Source organism: Emydura macquarii, unplaced genomic scaffold (assembly GCF_026122565.2).
Source record: "Emydura macquarii macquarii isolate MOO-44397 ecotype Brisbane River unplaced genomic scaffold, CSIRO-AGI_Emac_v2 contig_480, whole genome shotgun sequence".
In the NCBI taxonomy this organism is placed as follows: domain Eukaryota; kingdom Metazoa; phylum Chordata; order Testudines; family Chelidae; genus Emydura; species Emydura macquarii.
Genome location: NW_027130617.1, coordinates 14,517,127 through 14,540,785, shown reverse-complemented (window position 1 = coordinate 14,540,785; position 23,659 = coordinate 14,517,127). Strand labels below are relative to the sequence as shown.

The window sequence follows — 23,659 nt, the reverse complement described above, 5'->3', positions numbered from 1 at the left end:
ATTCTCAAATTGGTAACATCTTACAGAATCCAATGAAAATAAGGAGGACAGAACAAGGAGAACTGCATCGCACACTGGATCATGCAGACATTTAAATATGGAATCCATCTAGAGTCCATCATGAATCTGGGATTCACAATGCATCTTTAAAAGGTACTGATAAGAAGAGATGAAAGGGAGGAAAGGTTGTCATACACCTGAAGAGGGAGACTGAGCTAGACCTGATGTGGCAGAGAGGTTCATGAGAACCTAGTGGATGCTTAGGTTGATACATCAAAAAAGGGTGTCACCAAAGGTTCTATTACAATAAACATTTGAATGCTGGGACTTATTTGGACCAAACTGTTTGTATGTACAATGTCTCTTACAAGGATATGTTAAAACAAACACCTACACAAGAAGAAAACATTCTGAAGAGATAAACTAAGGACAAACCAAACTAAACAACAAAAAGTCTAACTATTTGACAGCAGCTGGATAACTCCAAAATATCCAATAAAATACTAATGATGTGCACCAAAAGCAGGAAATTGCTGTTAAGAAAGGATATTCCAAAGCACAACTGTTTCTGGTCATCCTTCAAGTGTACAGGTGAGGATCCCATTACTAGAAATGGCTTAAAAATAATAAAAATATGAATATTCAAATATTTTAAGTGCTTCCTCTTAGAAAGTGAAATAAAAAAGTAAACATTCACTGAGAAGATATATCATATATTGACTTACAGATCGCAGAAATATTCTTACTAAGCTACATCTCAGGATACTATTTACGAAGCACACAGAAGACCAGAGAACATGGAAACTGGGATACTAGATGGAAGCTAAATAAATGGTCATTGTGATTCAAAACTATTCTTTATTCAGTCAACATTTTAGTGCATGTAGACAAATATTCTCTCACTTAAATCCTTGTGGGCTTCCATAATCCTGTCTAGATTTACTTTCTGTGCATTTCTAAGTAATCAAAAGTTATAGGCTGGATTTGTGTTAAGTTAAGGACACACATGGCGTTACTGCTTCTCCCCACTCTTCTGATTTGAAAAGAAATGGTCTAACCAAAGCAAAGATTTAAAACAAACAAATGGGATTAGTTTGTTCAGGAATTATCGACTTTTTTATTATTCTATTTGAATCTCATATAGCTAAGTAGATACTTGTCTGCATAGAGATTTATCTGTTTTGCTGTTCAACAAAAGCAGCTGGAAATGTAACAGTTATGGCACTTTTAGCCAGTATGAGCCTTCAGGGCCATGACAATGAATTGGCAGACCGGAGATCTTAACTCATTTTACCTTCAAATAAGCGGGGTTATGCAAAGACAATAAATTTCACCCTGAGTTATACCCACTGAGCAGAAGTAAAGTATATGCATAAGAGATTTACAAAGGATGAAAGAATATGAGTCAGAGCCACAGATAAATCTAACAATCAAGGAAAGCATTGGCCAGAAGCAGTTAAAAACCATGGCAACACTCAGATGACATGATGGGGTTTGAAAAAGTCTTGGGACAGATTCTGATTTAAGTTACACTGATGTAAATCTTCTGTTCAATGGATTTACACCAGAAGATTTTCTGATTAAAATCTAGCCCTTTGTGTGAGATATATGCTCAGTTTTCTAGAATCTAACGAGTGGGTGAAGATAAAAAGTGTGGGGAAAGACTAGGATTCTGAAGACTCCAAATATTTTTGCCTATTCTCTTCTTGTTTTTCCATACATATTGATAAAGGAATTCTTTTTTTATTTGTTGGGAAAGGAGAAATTGCGAGACCCTTAAAAGACCCATTGAACCCAATTCCTCTTTCATGCTGATTTTACACTTGTCTAACTCCATTCACCTCAACGGAGTAACTTAATTTACATTACTGTGAAGAGCAGAATCAGGACCTCAAAGTTTGTGTTTAATTGTATTTGAACGTTACTATCTTTTCAGCTTTTCCAAATTACCTGAAGTTCTTCAGTTGGAAGGATTGGTCTGGAAATCTCACAAAAAACAGGCTTCCTCATGAAATTTCCACTATTTCCACCTCTGGCTGCAGCTGGAAATACCATAAGAACAGTTTCTCTCACAGTATTTTAGTATTTCTGCTTCCAGAGTTCAAGCTGGACTTGAAAGACCAGAAGGAATTTAACAGAATAGGGAAAATGTCAGTTAAATATTTCAGAATGTTAAAAAATTAAGTTCTAGCTTTCTTTGCTCATTTTAAAAAGAATAAGAACCTGGATTCAGGGTGCCAAAAGAAAACACAAGTTTCTCTTATCCAAGTGACAGAAAAACACATGGCAAAGCATTTAAGGAGTTTATTTCTCCCTAAATGTTTGAGTGGAATTTACATTAACACAAGGAAAAACAAACAGTGCCTTTAAACCACGTCCTGGTCAAGGGCATTGTAGAGGTAAACTACCCCAACAGAAGTTTTTGCAAGCCCAGAAAGGCAAAATACCTCTTGGAGCTTAAAGAATTAAAAGACTAGAAAACCTGCTTTACAGTGATAGACTCAAGGAGCTCAAATCTATTTAACTTAACAAAGAGAAGGTTAAGGGGTGACTTGATTATAATCTATAAGTACCAACAAGGGAAATACATTTAATAATGGACTCTTAATCTATCAGAGAACAGTATAGCAGATCCAATGTCTGGAAGTTGAAGCTAGACAAATTCATACAGGACACAAAGCAAACATTTTTAACTGTGAGAGTTTTTAACCATTGGAACAACTTAGCAAGGGTCATGATGGATTTTCCATCACTGACAATTTTTAAAACAAGATTGAATGTTTTTCTAAAAGATTTGCTCTAGGAATTATTTAGGGGTAATTCTAGAAGATCACAAAGGTCCCTTTGACCTTGGAATCTATGAAAGTTGCTTTGTCACCCTTTGGCAGGATGCAACTCCATTGAGCGAAAGGTGGGTGTGATCAGATCAACATTCAACCCATTCCCCGCCCTTTCTGGGGAGTCTAGCATCACTAGTGGCTATGGGAATTCAAGTGATGAAGAATCCACCATGTTGCTAGGTAATTGGAATTATACAGGCACATCAAGGGGAAAACCTGAATTAGCTAACATAAGGTGTGACAGGGTGCCCTACTCACCGCTGGATAATGCTGCCGCCTGATAGTTTTGGGTATTAGCTCCACTAAGCCAAATCCCCTTCCTGAGGTTGCAATCCATCTCTTTCTCCCTCTGCGGCCCTTCTCTCATCCCAGGAACTACAATCTCCTCTTCATGACTCAGCCTACCAGCCAGGTCACTAGATGGTTTCTCCTTCTGGGGGCAGGTCTTTCAAAGTCTCTCTTCACGAGCCACGTCAGGCAGTCCTCACACCCCCGGCCCTGACTATGTCACTCCAGCAGCGACTCCAGCAGCCTTCATATCAACTGCCCTTAATAACACCTCTCTACAGCAGATGATAGGGTGGACCTGGGCTCCAATCCAGGGCCCTGTAGTGAACAGTTAAGGCCTGCATCTACCCCAACCTTACTGTTCTCACATCTGCTCCTTCCTACTGTGCGCCTTCCTACCTAGGGCTGCTTCTCGCTTACCTCCAGGAAATAGACTGCAGGCTTCCTCCCTGCTGCCCTCACTGTTGCCAGTCTCCTGGCTTTGTAGAATCCCCACTGTTCCGTCACAAGTGAGCTTCCTTCTAATTAGCATCCTCCAGCCTAAGTCTCCCCCATTTGCAGTCTAATTGGGCCCACCTGGCCTAATTCAGCTCTTGCAGGGCCAGTGTGGAGAGTACATCCCATTAGTGAAAACAAGGCAGTGTGTAGTTTTCCCATGAGTTAGCAGGTTGACTTCAAGACTAGGGGGAAGCTTTGGGTTTACCTTGACTTATATATTAACTTGTGTGAAAACTACAAACTGCATTGCCTTCACTAAACTTTTACCTCATGTTAGTTCATTCAAATTAGCTAACTCAAGTGAAGAACACCCATTTTTTCCTAGTGAAAACAAGTCCTTTAAAAGGTGGCACATTTTTTTCCTTGCCAGGGACATAAATACGCATGGAAAAGCCATGGAACTTGCGGACAGATGTGAGGGGAAATAAGTGGTGGCCCAGTTATTCAATGCAGGGAAAGTCTGATGTGTCAACATATGGCAATGTGTGAAGAATGCATGTTTGTGTGTATGGAAATATGTATATGTGATTTATTAGTGCTTTGCAGTTCATGATAATTGTCTAATCCAAAGCGAAGTGCCTGTTTATTGTGGAGTTTTGTTAAATTAAAAATTCAGATTCATATATAAAGATGATCCATATTCTAGTTACCATTTTGTCTGCTGAAATGAGATTAAGTGGAACAAAGGGTTTCTGTCTTTAAGATTTGTCCTGTGGGATCAAAATTCTGGTACTGCAACATTGCATCAATGATTCAAGAATATTTCAACACAACATGATGCCACACATGCAGTGGAAAGGGATATTCCATAATCAAAGTAAGCTCAGTATCTTCCAGTGTCATGCCTAGGACTTGTCAAAATTGGAACTGTTCAGTGAGATATGGAGTAGGTGGCAGAGGTAGCTTCAAAACTTCCATTAACTTGTCTTTGGATAAATATCAATTATTGGATGTTATTGCTTATCTGACCCAGACTGAATCTTCTCACTAACCCATACTGCCATATGCCTCTGCTCCCTATCATGAAAAGTATATATTTTAAATGTTTTATAGCTGCCTTATGGCAGTGTGATGAGTCCTCATCCCATTCAAATTGCAGAGTTAGGAGCACTGACATTGCTCCCTGGGATTTAAGTTCCTTCATGATACTGAACAAGGAAGGTTTGGGGGCTACTTTTAGGAGTTGGCTTTGTTTCATTAATTTGTTTTGTTTTTTTCTTTTGTTATTTCTTGAGACCCTAACAAACTGACTACTTGCCAGAGATACATGGTTCTGAGCGCTTACCTTGCCTCATTATCCCCGGGGGAAAAAAACCTTTTTCCCTTATTGCTTCACTAACTTATCCAAATATTTATGTCTCTTTTAAGAAGAAAAACACAATTGAAATCATGCAGAAACAATGCCTCATACATTAACAAAAACAACATCATTCAGGTAAGCACTAGAATAATAAAATGGGAGTAATTCCATGTCCAAGTTTTTCTTTCTTTCCTATTTCAAGCTTAACTTGAATTTAAGATGTTTTACTACAGAAAAAACCCTCCTCTGATCTAAACTTAGAGATAATTTTACAAATTGATTCTGTATTAGTACATCAAGAAAAAAAGCCAGATGCTGAGATGGTGTAAACTGGTCAGCTCTACTGACCAATGGAGCTATGCCAATTTGCATCAGTCGAGAATCTAGCCCCCAAATATATTTTATAAAATTATATAGGAGTAAGTTTTAAATTCCAGCCCACTAAATGATATAATTTCAAAAGGAAACAGAAAGATAGCCCATGTGAATAATCCTAAAGGTATGTAGTAAAATATAATTTAAAAGTAACTGCAAAAGGGGCTGTATTTCTTGTAGTGTATCTGTCTTACAAGTGAACATTTACATTGCATGTGGACATTTATTAAAAATTAAATTAGGATAAATAATTCACAAGTAACAAATATGATAGTGTTTTCTCACTTTGGAAGGATTTTTAAGGAGATTAATGATATGATTAATTTCTTCTTCCCCTTTCCCACAACGGATTGAAAAACCTGCTCTGTTCTGAAACACACACAGTTGTTTTCCTTTCACATCCCTCTCCATATGGTAGTAAGAGCTTGGCTTCAACAACACTTTCTCACTAGTGAGGGTAAATGCTTGATCATTATTTTGAACGTATGGTAACAAATTATATTATGCTTCTATTTATAAATACTTTATTATAATTTATTAAATGATATAGCACATTATACAGCAGCCTACTTCATAAAAACTCTATGTAGCAAGCAGGCATTCTGTATGTGCTGCTTCAGCAAAATGTGGAGGTATAACAATCATTATAGCATCTGTGAATTATTAAAAATAAAGCATGTTATAAAAATCTTAATTCCTTATTAAATTTTACAACAAACAAGATGAAGTGGATGTGTAATTATTTCCATTCCTTACCATCCAATACAGCGTATGTACAACAGACACAATACCTACCCTGAATGCATGATACTTATGTGACAAAGAGGGCCATTGGTGGTTCACCACTCTGTGTCAGCAGCTCTTGTCAGGCTGACACTTTCACCACACCTAACACATTGTTGTCATAATCTGTGCGTGAAAGGAGTCATGTAAGGTATCACATACAAACTGGTAACACGCTGGACCCGAAAATCATTGTGTGCTCTATGAACAGAGTGTGCACAAAGAGATATAAGTATGTGCCAGAATTATGTTCTTAAAATATATTTGGCAAGCCATCCCTAAGCCATGCCTGTTCCAGACAAAGTAATGTGGCTCCACCTGCTTGAATGTGTCTCAGATGTAAATTAGGCAAGGTGTGACCAAAGACAAAGAAAAGCACATTTACATGCAAGGTAAACAAAGCAATCAAGCTAACAAGCAGGGGAAAAGACAGCATGGAGTCTACATCCCAGCAGGAAAGAGAAGCTTGGTCTCAGCTTACTTTTCAGAGAACACATTTCAAAGGTTTACTGGGTTATAAACTCAGGGGGAGGTTGAACCGCAAATGATAAGTAATTGAATCAACTAATTATATACAATATAATGATTATATTCAACTGATTATATACAATTATAAAAGTGTATCAAGTAAGGTCTTTTATGAAAGCCTCTGACATGCTACTGATGAATATCATTGTGAAATGTATGCATTAACACTATATGAGGAATTATGGATACTCACTGATATGTTTTGAAGTTTATGAGAAAACAAAACAAGTTTTCTTCCAGACAGGAGGGAAGGCAGCTATCTACCTGTCTCCAATGTAAATTAAGCAGTGTGGAATTAAAACAATGAAAGCTTCATTTACATATAAATCAGCAGGGGGATGGGAAGTCCACAGGAAGGGAAGAACAGCAGGAAGCTTTAATGGCTCTTGAAACAGAAACAATGAACTTTGGGCAGATATAAGGGGACAAAAAAACATTTGAGTGATCCATCATTTGGGAATTCAAGGGGCCAGGATATCTTGAAGTCACAGAACATTGGCTCCTTCAACCAAGGGGGTTGAAGTCTCTGGAAGCTAAGTTTAGATAAGAAACCTTATTTTACTTTTTATCTAAACCAATCCAGTGATGTGATTTAAATAAGTGTGTTTATCAAACACCAGTTAAGTTAATGAGCTGCACTGTATTGACTCTTTTAAGAAGCAACAAACTTAATAACTGTTGTGATTGTTCCAGGAGTGGGCTCGACACCACAGTGGCAAATGGTTTGGGAGAAATTCAGGACTGGGAGTGTATTGGAGTCACTCTGCAAAAAGTAACTGGGCAGTAGAACCCATGGTGTGACCTGATAAACATAACTAACAGGGCAACACACTGGGGTGAAGAAAGTTGTGTCACCCATTTTCAAGCCATCAGTCCGAAGAAGTCTTGTGTCATAAAAAAAGAGTGGGATGGGGAGACCTTCTTTAGAGGGTACTTTAATGAAACCTCCTTCCTACCAGGTTTGAGATTAGTTTGAGGAACATGTGGTGATTCAGTGGAGAACAATGAATTAAGATGAACAGGCTCACCCATCTCTGACACAGAATTATTACAGCATGCTGATGGAAAGGACAGTCTCTCTCTCGACCATTAACAAGGCTATACCTAGAATAATACATTAAGATCTGTGTACTTTGATACCAGAAAGATAAAGACAAACTGGAAGCAATTCAGAGAAGGTCAAGTACAATTGTTATTGGTAATGATGTAAGAAGAAAAGTTTTTTAAACTATAGGTAAGATTCTCATCTAATGTTAATTAGCATAGCTCCCCTGGCTTTAATGAAGCTCTACCAATTTCCACTAGGTAAGTATCTGGCCCTGTATGTATAGCTAGGATAAGTGATGAGGTGATACAATAGGATAACTATCAACTAGTATCTGAAGAGAGTAAATACCAAGAAGGGAAAGAAAGTATAGTAGTCCTAAAAGCACCAAAGCAAAAAAGGTTGTCAGAAAAAGTTCCCAACAATGTGGCAAATTGTACCTCATTGATCCTCCAACCCAGAGTTCTCTCTGATTGTCTCTATGTTCCATGATGTAGATAGTAAGTAGATTTGGGGAAATCTACATAGTCAATCCTTCAGCCCCACCGAAATTAGTCCAAAAGAAAATACAACCCTGTGCTGAATCACCTTTTCTGCAGCATGTTTGGTGTGGTGTGGAGCCCCATAGGAGCCAGAGCTGTGCAGAGACACAGTGCCTCTGCGTGACTGGCCCAGGCCTTTCATGGTCAATCCAGAAGATTTCTTTCTTCCATGATCCCTTCTGAAGGTTTTACAACAGGAAGAAAGGATCTGAGTCAGTAAAATCTATTAAACAGGAAGTGATGGTAGCCTCATCACTTGATCCATTTAAAACTGAATTTGGCAAAACACTGACAGAATAATATAAAAAAAATACACTATAGGGAACAATTCTGTAAGGATTGGATTAAATGACCTAAATAAGTATTATCCATCTCTAATTTCTGTTATTATAATATTTTTTGCTAAATTAATGTCTTTTGAAGTACACTTCCATCCCTAATGAAAAATAATTTGTGGAAGCAAGTTAGAGCTAAGTAACAAAAATGTTAACAACCATCTCTAATAAGAAAGAAAATGAGTTAGCTGTTTGAAATACTATTTTAAACATTTCTCTAATGCAGTTTCAGGGTGCTACTTTCAAGGAGATAGTCAGAAAAACCGTCAGAGAGTAAACATACCTTCTGGCTTCAAGGAATATTGGTCCCTAACAAAAGCTGTGTTTACAAAATTATTTAAATCCGGAGGGGGGAGGGGAGGGAAATCCTAGTGTTTACATTTTTCCTCTTTGATTAGAACAGCAACATGTCATCAGAGCATCAAGGTAAATATCCTTAGCAAGTACATGTTATGTACAAAGCCCTGGCTGGGATGATTTAGTCGGGGTTGGTCCTGCTTTAAGCAGGGGGTTGGACTAGATGACCTCCTGAGATCTTTTCCAACCCTAATCTTCTATGATTCTGTATTATGTATTGTGTGGTACGCAGACCTCAGAAGTAAAAAAGCCAGGCTTCAAGTCTAGTTTTACAGCTTGGATTTCTCATGAATTTAGTTCATTGTTTTGATATCTGCAAGTCAGAGTCATTTAGGTTTACGCTCCATGCCTAACATGTTAAAAGTGTTATTGTGCTCAAAACCCTACAGATATACTGGGGGAACATGTGTAATACTGCAAAAGGAGAGAGTGATGTAAGGTTCTTAATTCATTCAAGATTGTGTCTGTCACAGTTCAGGACAACTGCACCTGTATTTCCCCTCAGGGGTCCAGCAAGGGCATCCACTCTCAGGCTTCCAGCTCTCCACCGTTTCCTTTCTTGGGTAGAGACCCATGTCCCATTCCCCTGTGATCAGGTTATTTCCATGATGCACAGTTCCCTATCTTCACTATGTTATTCCCAGCAGAGACAGACTGCCCAAGCACACCTGCTTGCTCTCTTTTCAGAGACAGTTAATTGTGACTGCTCACAATTGTGAGTTACCACACAGTTCTTTCTGAGCAAGCCCATTTTATTCTTGAGGTAAAAAGCATCACAGAAAAAAACATATTAAAAACAATAAAAGAACCTACATGCGTGCTAAGAAGTTTATCTGAGATTACCCCAACTGTAACATGGCCTCTGGCAGAAACAGTTCTTCAACACCCCACCAGAGAGATTTCTTGTGGTATCACATTCATCACAACTTCAGCTCAGAACAAGTATCCAGCCTCAAGGGGCCTCAGTAGGCCCAGTCTTTTCAAGCCTTCCCTAAGGATTGGGGCCCTCCATGGACCTGGGGCCTCCATGACCAGAGTGCTGTCCACTTCCTGGTTCAGGAAGAAGGCTCTGAGCCTGTTTAGAACAAGGATATTTATCCAAAAATGTTTTCTTTATGTTTTGGTGCTTGGAGAATCCAGTTTTAACTAGTATATGTGCACCTCTCCAGAGGGGTGGCTTCAAAGGGCTGATAATGGAGGAATTACATTAGCATCCCCACTCCTACAAAAGAAGGTAGATAGAATTCCACAAAAACACATGCACAACTGCATTTTTAATACAATGGACCCCAAAGGTATTAACCTTAATTCAATAAAGTTCACTCAGGATACGGCAGGAAATTGTCAGTCTGTCACAGTGCCCACAGTGCATCAAGATTTCCACTGTGCAGTCAGGCCAATACTTAGCTGAAAAGGTCAGAGGTTTAGTGATGGACCAAATGCAAAAGGTGTGGACTTTGCTCTCTATTGACATCTATCAAAAAAAATCCTCAAAAAGCTTTTCATAACACAGGCCTATAATTCTGAATAGGGTTTTATATTATGTTTTTAGTGTATGTTGTTATATTTATAATACTGATGGACAGTAGAGTGTGGCATGAGAAAGGAGGGGCAAAAGTTATTGCTAGACTACTTATTTGTGAAATCATCATTGATTACTATTATTACTTAAATATTATCCATGCCCCTTTACTTTGCAAAACTGGCCTAGAAATCTCACAAAGACTAACTCCCTCAGGAGTTTTGTGGGAAAATCTTTCTTCTGGTAGGGCCAAGATATACCACAAAACATCCCCTCTCTAGGTACACATGCTGGTACTTCCAGATCACATTCCAGGCAGAACCTGATATTTTAGAGGAGAATGAAAATGTAAAGTAATGGAGATGGGGAGAAAGGAAACTTTCCAAACTTATCAAACCTCAAGTCTGAGTCCAGTTCAAGTTTTGGGTGAAGACTTAGCTCAGTTCTTATTTTCTTCTAAGTGACTGGCCCACCATTAGGAAATATTTTATTCCCAGGGAGTCCTCCAGAAAAACATAGTATATCTTTTCACTGATAAAAGCATCAACAAATAGACCCAGATGTTAAGTTAGTAAGTTTAAAGTTAAACTTGTCAATATGAGAATCTTATTTACATGTTAGCTTCATAAACAGGATTTTAGATTACAGAGAACTTGTGCATTCAATATTTCTTTGCATTCCCAAATAAAAACAAAACAAAACACAGACAGCTATGTGTTCTACTGAATGCAATGAAGCAGAAGTTATATTCGATGTTTTAATTTCAGCGTTGTTTCTCTGAAACACGTTTTCTAAATACACAGATAGAAATGTACTTCTGATCCAAAACTTCAAGACAAAGAAGAGTGGAAGAGGGAGGATCTCTGAATAATTTAAGGCATCCCTCTCATTCAAAAGTCATTCTTCTTCTTATATCTCAAACTTAATGGCCAGACACTTTTAGCCAGGTTCTAGCCAAAAGCCAGGAAACAATACTCTGTAGCATTAGCGAGGAGGATGAAAACCAGCAAAACAATGCACATGACACTATTACAGGTCCTCCTACTTTTTCCCACAAAGATTGTTTTGTGTAGATTTCCCAATATGATTTGAGTTGAGATGGACCTCTTTTCATCCACTTCGCGTACACACGCAGACACAGACCTCGCTCTAGCGAGCCCTCTTGCCTTTTATAAGTTCACTTAATTGATTCAATAAGGTAATGGAAGTCACCTGCCTTGAATAGCTAGCTGCCTTACGAAGAAATAGATAACCTGGAGAAACAGGTTATCACATATCGTCTCATGGCTCCAGAAAACTCATCTGAGATTAGGAGGACTTGAAAATACTTATTTTATTATTCTGTAGGACCAGAAATGGCTTTGTGGTCAGCCACCTGTGAACTATAATATCCTAACATGGTGTTCTCAAATGCTCTCATGGTTTGAACCACATTCTATAGAGAATGCACTGTGTACACGCCTCCTCCCATTCACAATAGCACAATCCACCTCCTATCTGACTGGTGATTGCATAACATCCCTTGTGCGATTACTGACAAGGTAAAACAGTATTAGGAAAATAATGTATTTTTAACTCTCTTTTTTTTGTGATTTAGCCTCTGGAAACCATCAAGCTCCCCACAGACCACCAGCAAATGTTCCATGGACCACAGTTTGAGAACTGCTAACATATTTGACAAGCTAGAAAGAGAGAAGTATTAAGGAGATTTGCTCTAGTCCAGGAGGTGGTGGGGAGCATCTCTGGCCAAAGAGAATTCTTTCATGGAGGAGTCTGTGCACTCATTTGCAAAGACCTCACAAAAGGAAAAGTCTATGAACGCATCTCTAAGAACTCCACATTCATCCAGCCTGATTTTTAAGGTGGTCTCAATCCAACTTCCCATATTTTGCCTACAAATAACTTTTGGGTGCATATGATGGCAGCTGGATGGCTAAATACCTGCTCTGAGGGCAGAGCCCAGTAGTTAGACATCTAACTGCTATCGTATGTGCCCACAATTAACTGCAATTAAAGGCACACTATAGTGACTATAAATTTGGAACACTAGGTTTAAAATCAGGCTCAGTGTCTTTGAGTTCTTTGTAGCTTTGAGGTTTGATTGCACCATAAACAGTTAACAATCTGTACCAGATATGTAGATGTTAGGGCCATATGAAAAGGAAACGATACTTGTATGTGAAGAAAGAAGTGTAAATAAAAATGACTTCACATATATATGTCTGTTTTTGCTAAGTAAATGTCCTAGAGCTAAATACTGTATTAAAAGGGACCACCAAGGAAGAGGCTTGCAACCTTCAAGGCTTCCTTAAAGAAAGAACTGCATTCAGATTGTGCTATAATGAAATGCCATCACTAGCTGTATTGCTCTCCTCGTGTCTTAATATTCCACCCACTCCACATGGATCTTTTTAACATGAGATTTTCCTGAATTAAATCTTCTCTGAAGCACACGCATAGGAAAATGCATTTCAGCCATTTGCTATATAGCAACAATATTGGTTCTAGATTATCTGCAGAGATGATGGTTGGTGCATGTGTAACAAAACACTGAAGAGAGAGAGACTTGGGATTATTTTCCTCTATTGGAGCAACACCGAATGTAACCAGCTTGACTAGTAAAGGCATGGAAGTAGCTAGCATAATGGTAAGGAGAGATATTGATGTTCTGTGCCTGCAGGAAACACGATAGATTGGGAATGCAGCAAAGACGTTGGGCTTAGATTGTAGGGCTATACTGGAGTCAGGGTGGTAGTGAGAAGAGAGCTGAGGAAGATGGTGATTGACGTTATTAGAGTAAGTGACAAATGGATGGCGTTCACGATATCAGAGTATGCACCTCAACAAGGATGCAATGAAGCAGAGGAGGAGATTTCTGCCAATATTTGCAGACACTAGTGGACAAAGCAGTGCCAGAGGATCTGCTGTTGGTGCTGGGTAATATGAATGCACATACAGAGACAAAAACTGAATGAGGTATGACATATGCATAGGAAATTTCAACCTAGGCATTGTGAATGAGGAAGGGAAAGTGTTATTAGAGATGGGTATTGCCAATCAATGGATGATAGCAAATATATGGTTCCAAAAGAAGATGAGTTATTTGATCACATACATCAGCGGTGGAAAAGCCAGACTGATATGATGCTGGTAAGGAAATCTCAGTGGTGTCGAGTTATGGACTACACAGTGATACCTAGTGAGATAGAAGCACAGCAGCACTAGGTCCTTGTGGCAAAGATTGTGCTGGAGTATTGGACAAAGAGGCAACTATAAGTAAATGAACAAGATTAAACAAGATTACCAGGAAGTTAAGGGGAAGGGTGGCAGAGACATTTGCACAAACAATAAGGATAAATATCTGGAAACAGATTTGGTATCATCTGAAGTGGAGTGGAACCACGTCAAAGATGATGACTCGTGTGGGGACAACTGAGGGAAAGAGAGGAATGGTGGTGAACCGATGAAATGCATATAGCAATTTGAAACAAGAAAATGGTGCATAAAGAAAAAAAATTATTCCATCAAGTGTAAATGCAAGTGAATACAAAGAAGCAAAGTGAGCCACTAAATGGGCAGTGAAGAAGGCCAAAGAGAATGGCCCAGATGACTCTTATGCTGATCTTGTAAACCACCCAGAGCTGGCTGGCAAAATGTATATCACTGCAAAAAATGAGATGCAAAGGGAAGGTGGATGGAATTGCAACACCATTTGTAAAGATGACCATGGGAGCCTGTTAGAACCCCCTGAACAAGTGAAGGAGAGGTGGAAACAACACTTTGAGCTGCCAACATGTAAGCCTAATGCGGGGCCTAAGTCTGACATAATGGAGGAAGAGGTGAGAAATGCAGTCTAGGTAACGACAGTAAGACTGCAGGACCTGATTAAGAGATGGCAGACCTTGTGAAAGTAATGAGGGAGAGAGGTTTAAAAGAAGGGAAGCATCCATGTAGAAACTATTGAGGTATAAAGTTACTGTTGCATGGGATGAAGATAGTGGAACATATCTTGAATGCTAGGATTAGGAGAATGGTGGAACCCCTCCTCAAAAACCCCTCCTCGAAAAAGAACAGTTCAACCACAGACACCATGTTCATAATTCAACAAGTGATAAAGAAGTGTCTAGAGTACCAACAGGATAGTTTCTGGGCATTTATAGACCTAGAAAAGGCATATGATAAAATGGACAGAAAAATGTTCACACCTGTGCTGAGGAAATATGGAGTAGCTGAAGATTTAATAATTATGGTGAAAACCCTAGATAGATCACCTAAAGAGTGAGCCAAACATGTTTTGGAACATCAACCCCTTTTGAAGTGAAAGTCAAACTGCACTGGGGGTTGGCCCTAAGTCCACGGCTGTTTATTATATTAATGGACTAATCATCAGGAAGAGCCCAATGGGAAAGGTGAGAAGCTGCTATATGCAGATGACACAGCAATAAGGACATCCTCAAAAGAAGACCTGGAGGAAATAGTAAAGCAGTAGTATGACCAGCTAAGCGGGCATGGGATGAAAATGAACATGACTAAGACTGAGGGCATATGGGTCAGCAGAGGTGCCAAGAGAAACTGGATATAGAGATTAATTACATGAAACTAAACCAGACCAATCAGTTCAAGTACCTGGGCAGCTGAGTCATGGAAGATGACGCGCTTGAATGGGAGAAATCCAGACTGGGGAGTGCTGGAAGAGTTCAGAATAACCTCTCAGATGATGTGTATGAGAAGCGCATGCCGCTGAGACTGAAAGCCCAATTATATAGAACAATGGTGCACCCCAAAATGCTGTGTGGGGTGGAAGCCTAGGCAGTAAAGAGATGGTAGGTTCAATGCTTACAGATGTAAACAATTCAATGTCTTCACACAATAAAAAGCGTTTTCCTAAAGAGACTTTGAAATGAAAGCATTATCATGTAAATCAAAGTTTATAATGCGGCTGACAAAATCCAGAAAGTGTAACTTCTCTGGTTCAGACACATGCAGCAGATGAATAAAGGGGACCTTGTGAATATAGGATGGCAGGAGAAGGTAATAGGAAAGAGACTCTGTGAAAGCAATGGCTGGATTGCATCAAAGAAGATATAAGCAGCTAAATCTTTGTGCTAACTCGGCAGACAAAGATTGTTGCTGCCTGCACAATGACTAGGTCCCTGATGAAAGGGGTTGTCCACTTGACTACTCTTTTATCCAAACCTCTACAGATGACCCATCCACTCTCCTGTAGTCATTATGGAATCTAATGCATTCAAGACCAAACAAATGGCACATACACTTTCCAACAGTAGAGTCCTGGAGAAAAACTAGTTCATTCAGTGCCCGCTACAGAGCCTATATATACGGCATAGAAATGACAGAAATAAGCAATAGGATTTGCCAGTGGCCAGATCTGGTTTGGAAACAGATTAATTATTTTTTAGCCAAGCTTCTGCTGCCTAGTCCAGCACAAGAACTCAGTGACAAAACTCTTAAAGAATGTTCAAAAGTAAAAACAGTAACATCAAGTATATTTCCAAGTCCCCATGTCCAGTATAGATGGGGGAAAAGTCTCACAAACAATTAACCTACAATATCTACAACAATGGCACACAGCTCCAAGATAAATTATCCACTAAGATAAATTATCACAGTCATTATACTCATGCCCACTTGAGCAGGGACTTTAGCGTATGTCCAGAGTCCAACCAGAGACTCCCCAGCATCCTCAATGGGGCAACCAGGTCCATGGTGGCTGCCGAGGGGGCGGATCTTCTCGCGGAGACAACTTGACGTACAGGTGGCTGAATCCCCCTCGGTGCGCCAGAGGTTGGTCCTGGCAGGAGTCACCAGAATTGGAGACCTTCTGGACTATGACCGGAGGGAATGGGTGGATCCCCAGGTGCTAGGTCTGCACATGGGGCTCTCCACCCTTCCAATCCCCCAGCATGTACGCCAGGAGGTGAGGGCAACCTTACTGCCCAGCTCACGGATGTTCCTTGCAAGGGTCCTGCATGAGAGTGCACCCTATCTGCCCACCCCTCACCCAGGTCCTCTGGCTCTTTTTATTGGGCCCCTGCCCTGCAAGTCCCCACAGCCGCCCCCTCCATATACCCCAAGTTGGCTGCGAGATCTGCAGCCAGTTTGCTTCTGAATGGCGCTGAGGGCACTTCTATACATGCTCATCCTCCACACTCTCCATTTCCTCACCCACATGTCCCGTCCTGACACTAAGTGGTGGGACTTTTTGCCATCAGTTGAGGGTGAGGATCCACAATGGGCCAGCCTCTAGTCTTAGTTCCATGGCCCTCCCGGGATATCAGCTGGCAGCTTCTTCATGAAGCTGTAAGCACAGGTGTATATCTGGTGCAGTTCACCCTTCTCCCAGATACTTGCCCCTTCTGCAGTGTGAGGGAGACCCTGGCACACATCTATCTGGAGTGCACCAGGTTGCAGTCCCTTTTCCAGCTCCTCCAGAACCTTCTCCTAAGGTCCTGGATGCACTTCTCCCCACATCTTCTGAGATATGCACACCCCATCCGTGGGCCCACAAAGTCATAAGACCTCTTTGTCAACCTCCTCCAAGCGCTAGCCAAAGTGGCCATCTATAACACCAGGGAGATGATGCTGGCTGAGAGGGTGCTCTGCGACTGTGGAGCCTATTTCCATTCCTCTACTTATTCATGTATCTGAGCAGAGTTCCTCTGGGCTATGTCCATTGGTTCCCTAGACACCTTTGAGGAGCAGTGGGTGATGTCTAGGGTTCTCTGCTCGGTGTCCCCTTCAGGCTCCCTCTTTTGGCCCTTTGACCTCCACACTTGTTCATGTTTTATCATTAGTTGCCCCCAATAATTAGTTGCGTCCTGGGCTCAGTAGTCCCCCTTAAGCTGGGAGAGGGGCCTTCAGCTGTGAGTGGGTGCAATCCTGGAACACAAGAGGATCCTCAGTAGGGTACACTAAGAGTATGTCTGCTACAAACCATACCCTGTGGGTATGTACTCGGCATGGTCAGTCCATGCCACCACTTGCTGCCTCCCATACTACCGTGGCCTACACTGCTATTTTTAGTGTGCTAGCTCAATGAGAGCTATGGCCAATATATCTACACAAGATAGGGAATCACACACCCCAGCTCCAACTTTAGACAAACCCTGAGTGCGAATGTGATCTGTTTGCAGCATTACAGGACAAAACATTTTCAACAGAACTTCCTTAGTCACGGTGAGAATCATTAGGATGCTAGCACTGTGGAAGATTTATAACACCTCAGAAATATGATAAAAAGATCAGTCAACATGTTTGACTGGTCTATAAAGCATTGTCTTATCTTTGTAAATTGGTCCATCTGCAAAGTTAATCTATGTTTTCTTTCCAGAGTATATTGAATTAATTACAGATCCTCTTTCTCAACACCCATGTCTATGCTGTTATTCCAAAAAGCTGGAGTTCCAAGAAGAATTATTTAAGGTGGAACGGGAATAATTTTTCCCTTTCATTTATTTATTAGGGGAAAAATATCTTATTTTTTCCAATGGTCAATTTCCTCTATTTAATTGTTTGACACAATTTACTCATGCTTATATAATTATCTCTTGGAGTGTTTAACATTAATGGAAAATAGTACTGTGTTTCCTAGCCAAATATAATTTTTATGAGATCATGCAACTCTAGTTTGCTTTATTTTTAGTTTAACGATTGTGCTGCAGCAAACAGACTGTAATATGAACAGTTAAACTGTTCTCCTAATTATTGCATCTGTTTTATCATATCCTGTCCATCTAGTATATTTTAACTGAAGGGCAAAAAAGATCTTTAGTTGATCACTGATAGCTTTAAATTGGCACATGATGATAATACTGAGTTCTGAGGGGAGTTCTTCCTAAATTTCAGCATATGTCTTTATGTTAAACAATTAAACTACATCTGGATACAAAAAAGAGATCAGTACATTCCCCAGAAGACTGCATAAGGGAACTGATTTAGCGGACTGAATACTTCTTTTTTTTTTTTTTTTAAAGTGATAACCTTGAACTGAAAAGAATTTTCATATAACAAAATGAGCAGGTGTTTGAAAGAAAATTCCCACAATGAAATAAATAGTTTTATACAGGCAAGGGCACTTAAGCAATAACGAGGGGATTTCATGCATTTTATGCAAAGGCACCAGAGGGAAAGATTTTGCTTCAAGAAATTATATTCTTAAAGTTTGCCAAATTTAAACATGAAACATAAGGGCTTGATCTTGCTATGTGCTGAGATCCCTCAACACTGACGTCAGTGGGAGCTGAGGATGCTCAGTACCTTGCAGGATTAGACCCTGAGCTTACTAAGAAACTACTTGGCCCTAAAAACAGTATCTGAAAAGGAAGTTCAAAGTAATTGCTCAGGAGAATTAATAACCCAGAGATCAACTTTGTTACCTTTACTCATGGTGAATAGTACAACTGAAATTAAAAAGATTACTTGTGGAGTAATGCACTACTTAATGTGAGTAAAGGATGCAGAATCTAGCCCTTAGGTTTTTCCCCCCATCTTCCAAGATAAATCAAAACAACAAAATATAGACATTTTCATCCCCCTCACAATTCAGTGACCATCTCATTTAAATTCCACCTTTGTTTTAATAATATCTTCTGGACATTTTTACGGTACATGTAGTGAATAATAAAGAGAATATTTGTTAAAATTACATTTGCTGTCAAGGTTTCAACTTCTGCTACATTTCACAAACTTACTATTACAGAGTCAATGTCACTTGCTGGTACATATTTATATCCAGAGACGTAAAACAGAGCGAATGACTAATTAAGCTTTACCTAACACACAAGCCTTCCCCAAAATAAATCAATCAGTTGTGAGTCACATCTTTTGGTATGTTAGTCTAAAATCTGTTTGCAGACACTTATTCTGAAACAAAAATATTCCATTTTGATTTAGTTTAAGTTACTTTTTTTCTTTACTTAAGCAAAATTAAAATAGGATACTTTTATTCTGAAATCAGGGTATCCACAACAAAACAATTCAAAAAACAAAATTCAACAAATTCTACTATTCAACAAAACAAAAAATATGCATTTAAAACTGATTTCATTATTTTGATGCAAGTTTGTATATTACCAGACCTTAATGGTTAATCAGCTACGGGACCTGGATCTGAAGACTTGGGACTGTACTTAGATATGACATGCACACAGGTAGACTGGCCATCCGGCAGTTCTGGCAAATGCCGAAGAGGCTGATGTACTCAAGGGCTGATGGCCCAGTCGGCCTGCCACAGAAGCCTTTCATCAGCCCCTCCAGCTGGGCCTGGCCGAGCATGGCAGCCACTCCCCACTTCCAACCCCATCCCTTCCCCCCCACACCTCTCCCATCATGTGGGCCCAGCAGTGCCCTGGCAGGATCGCAGCGGCCGCTCCCCACTCCCGGCCCCGCCCCTTCCCCTCGCTCCTCTCCCATCACGTGGGCCCAGCGGTGCCCTGGCCAGAGTGTGGCATCCACTTCCCACTCCCAGCCCCACCATGTGGGCCCAGAGGCACCTTGGCTGGTATGCTTTAAATGCCAGGGCCAATTTTAAGTCCCAGTCCATCACTGGACACACCCAAGTGCAATTCCCAGTATGTAAGATGACCACAAGAAACAGTAAAACAAAATGAGCCGCCATTCGAAAAGTCCTGGAGAAGAATGTGAGAAATAAATAAAAATGCTTTCAGGCAGCTTTTAGTCCCACACTCAGAGAAATTTACTATAGCACTGAATTTTATTACAGACCAACATTGTCAGTAACCAATGGTGTACCCTTGGGAGGAAACCAAATGGTAAATGCAACAATAGGAGGTGTTTCAAGTCTTCTAAATGCACTGCCAGTTCTCAAACGTGTTTTATGTTAATTTAGTGGCATTGAATAGTGCTGAAAATATCTTTAATGGTTCCCTGAATAGGAAAGGATAATAAACTATAGAAATTCAGTTATGTACCATAAAAGATATGAGTCAATTTGTGTAACCAATACACAAGCTATACATTTATGTATAATATAAGTTAGAATGCAGTCTCAGTCTAAGAAAATACATGTTTTCTTTAATGGCAAATTTAATATAAAGTTAAATACAACAAAGGACTTGCTTATAATGGTAAGTGTGGGGAAAAAAAGATTCTGAATATGGGTAAAGAATCCCGAATGATGGAAACTCAGCCATGATTTCACTGTTTTCTACAAAAATCAAAAAGAGAGAGAAAAATGGCATCCAGTTAGGGAACAAAGGCCAAAGAGAAGGAGATGGGATGGTAGGAATCTACTGAAGGTTTCAGGGAACTGTCATCAGAGATGACTTTGCAGGGGCAGGATATAAGATGAGGCTAAATGGTTCTGATGCAAGTTATTGGAGGGGATTCTTATCTGAACACAGTCAGATTTCTTGGAAAGTTTTTGGGCCTATGGCCTGCATCTGTAGTTTCCCTCTGCACGCAGGGAATGATCCAAAATCCACTAAAAGACTCCTATTGACCTGAATGGGCTTTGGATCAGGCCTATATTTCCCACTGACTTTCACTGAAATACAGCAGAATCAAATTCATAATTAGGACACTGTACCTGTAACAGTTCTACACAGTCATTAGAGTTTAGCAAATTAATATATAATGTATTACACAAATGTTTTGGATTCTCACACCAATAACCCTCACATTGGGTACTTTACATTATGGTCTGTCATGCAACTCCAGGTGCTGTTAATCTAACAGGGTATAATAGACTCTCCACAGCTATTAAGTCTATTGTGTCAATGTCCAGCTAAAACATTTTTCATACAAGGATGTGACTCTACTGACTATAATAGCTTCCTTGGGGTCCACCTGGGTACCACAAGTACAATGATTTTGCATAAAAACATAGAAATATGTTTTAATATTATTTTTTAAATTTTTACTGTAAGGTGAATATAACTGAAACACTTATTTACAATATCTTATATTTTAAAAATAAATTCCAGACTTACTTATGTAGCAGCAGAGAACTCAGCAGACAAAGGTACAGCCATTTCAACACCGATGTCTTTTCACTTCATTGAACCTCATTAGTCCGCAATACAGGCTTATCACCTGCAAAAATAATTGTTTGAAAAATCCAGATCTGTAGACACAAATATTGGATAGGCACAAAACCAAAAAGTACCTTTAATTCTTAATTTCATTTTTCCTCCACTCTAAAAAGTCAAAAATGGATAGATTTTTTTTCATACTTTGCGTCTAAGAAATTAACTTCCCAGCTTAATACATCATTTGCCAAGTTTCAGCTTAGAGTGATTTTTTACAACCAAGTTATAAACCCCCTAAAAATACTGTAGGGAGTTATAATGGAAATGCTAACAGACCCTGGAGTGGTGCTGCTATTATATCTTCAGTGATAACCTGAGTGCCAAAAATACAAAGTAAAGTTCTTCTCAAATATACCAACGGGGAAACAAGTAACATTTTCTGTGTTACACATATGGTGGAATTAACTGTAAATTTAATGATATTCATATATTTTGAAAAGACTTCCTTACAACAACAATCAATGCATTTTAATTTGTACAAACACACAAAGGCCTTGGGGAGCCATAGGAAAAAAATTCAAAACAAATTATAATGAACAGAAGCAATATGCCTATAAAGATCCCCTAAACCAGAGATCTAAAAACATACATAATACCCCAAATCAAAGGAAACACAATGTGTTGAGCCTTTCCTACAAAAATGCTACTTGTGCACTTTGATGGATGTGAATGGGAGAGCACACTGCAGAATTGCTGGCTCTCAACAGAAATTGCTATATTTTCTGTCATCTTGAGACAGAGATGGTCAGCTCTTCCAAACCTACTAGAACTTAATTACCATGATGGAATATAGGACAATTAATGGAGTTAACATGGATTTAGTCTGGTATCACTGAGAGCTGTATCTCTTACAGTGTGTTCAGCCACCAATGTGAGGTATCTGCTTGGTGGTTAATGCACTTTAGTGTCTGGACATGAGCAGTTTTAGCACAAAGGATGCAAGGATTGACTAGGCATGAAAATCACGACTGCAAATTACACCCACACTGAATAACATGCAAGGCAATGTGGAATATGGTCCAGGGATAGCCTTAATAGATTCATAGGGTTTAAGGCAGGAAGGGACTATCGAGACTATGAACACACTGACGGCGGCAAATTCGCCGCCGTCAGATCAATTTTTCCGATTCGATTGAGCGGCAGTGAAGACATGCTCAATCGATCCGGAAGTCAATCTAATAAAACCACCTCCCCAAAAAGAGTAGCGCTGCGTCGATGGGAACACATTTCCCGTCAACGCAGCATAGTGGAGATGGCGCGCTAAAGGGAAGTTACGAAGTTGATGGAAGTTACGCAAGCTACTCTGCGTAGGTTACGTAACTCCTGTCAACTGCCGCCGAATTTCACCAGCGGTGTAGACCAGGCCCTACTCTGACCTTCTGCATATCAAAGGCCTTTGCATTTCCCTCATTAACCCTTGTATTGAGCCCAATAATTTGTGTTTGGGTAAAAAATATCTTCTAGAAAGGCATTTCGTCTTGATTTGAAGACATCAAGAAATGGAGAATTTACCACTTCCTATGGTAGTTTGTTCCAATATTTAATCATCTTCACTGATTAAAAATGTACCTAATTTCTAATTTGAATTTCTCTGGCATTAGCTTCCAGTTGTTGGTTCTTGTTATGCCTTCCTCCACTAGATTAAAGAGCCCTTTAATACCCAATATTTTCTCTCCATGAAAGTACATATATACTCAGCTTTCTTTTCGACAAACTAAACAGATTGTGCTCAGTGAGTCTCTCACTTTAAAGCATTTTTTCCTGCCCTCAAAACATTTTTGTGGCTCTTTTCAGTATCCCTATCGAATTTTTCAACATCCTTTTAAAATTTGGATATAGGAAATGTACACAATATTCCAATATCATTCTCACCAATGCTGTGTACAGAGGTAAAATCACCTCTACTCCTACTCACTACTCTCCTGTTTATACACTGCAATAACCCTATTACTCCACAACATTGCACTAGGAGCTCATGTTCAGTTGTTTGTCCATTATGAGAGTTTTTGGTTTTTTATGATCACTATGAAAGCTTATGCCTTCAGAATTTTGTTAGTCTTTAAGGTGCTACAGGACTCTCGTTGTTTTTGCTGTATATAGACTAACACGACTACCCCTCTGGAACTTTTCACATAAGGAACTGTATTCTTGGAAAGCAACTCCTAACACCAATATCA

At 39.6% G+C, this 23,659-nt stretch overlaps 1 long non-coding RNA gene across 2 annotated transcripts in view; it reads right to left on the bottom strand.

The window, feature by feature from the left end:
- The window catches only part of LOC137146922 (uncharacterized), a 440,062-nt gene that overhangs the window by 230,403 nt on the left and 186,000 nt on the right, over window positions 1–23,659 (bottom strand). For both annotated transcript variants that reach the window (XR_010918085.1, XR_010918086.1), the window contains exon 2: window positions 21,384–21,486. This is a non-coding gene — a long non-coding RNA (uncharacterized lncRNA). The remainder of the gene's footprint in view (window positions 1–21,383; window positions 21,487–23,659) is intronic.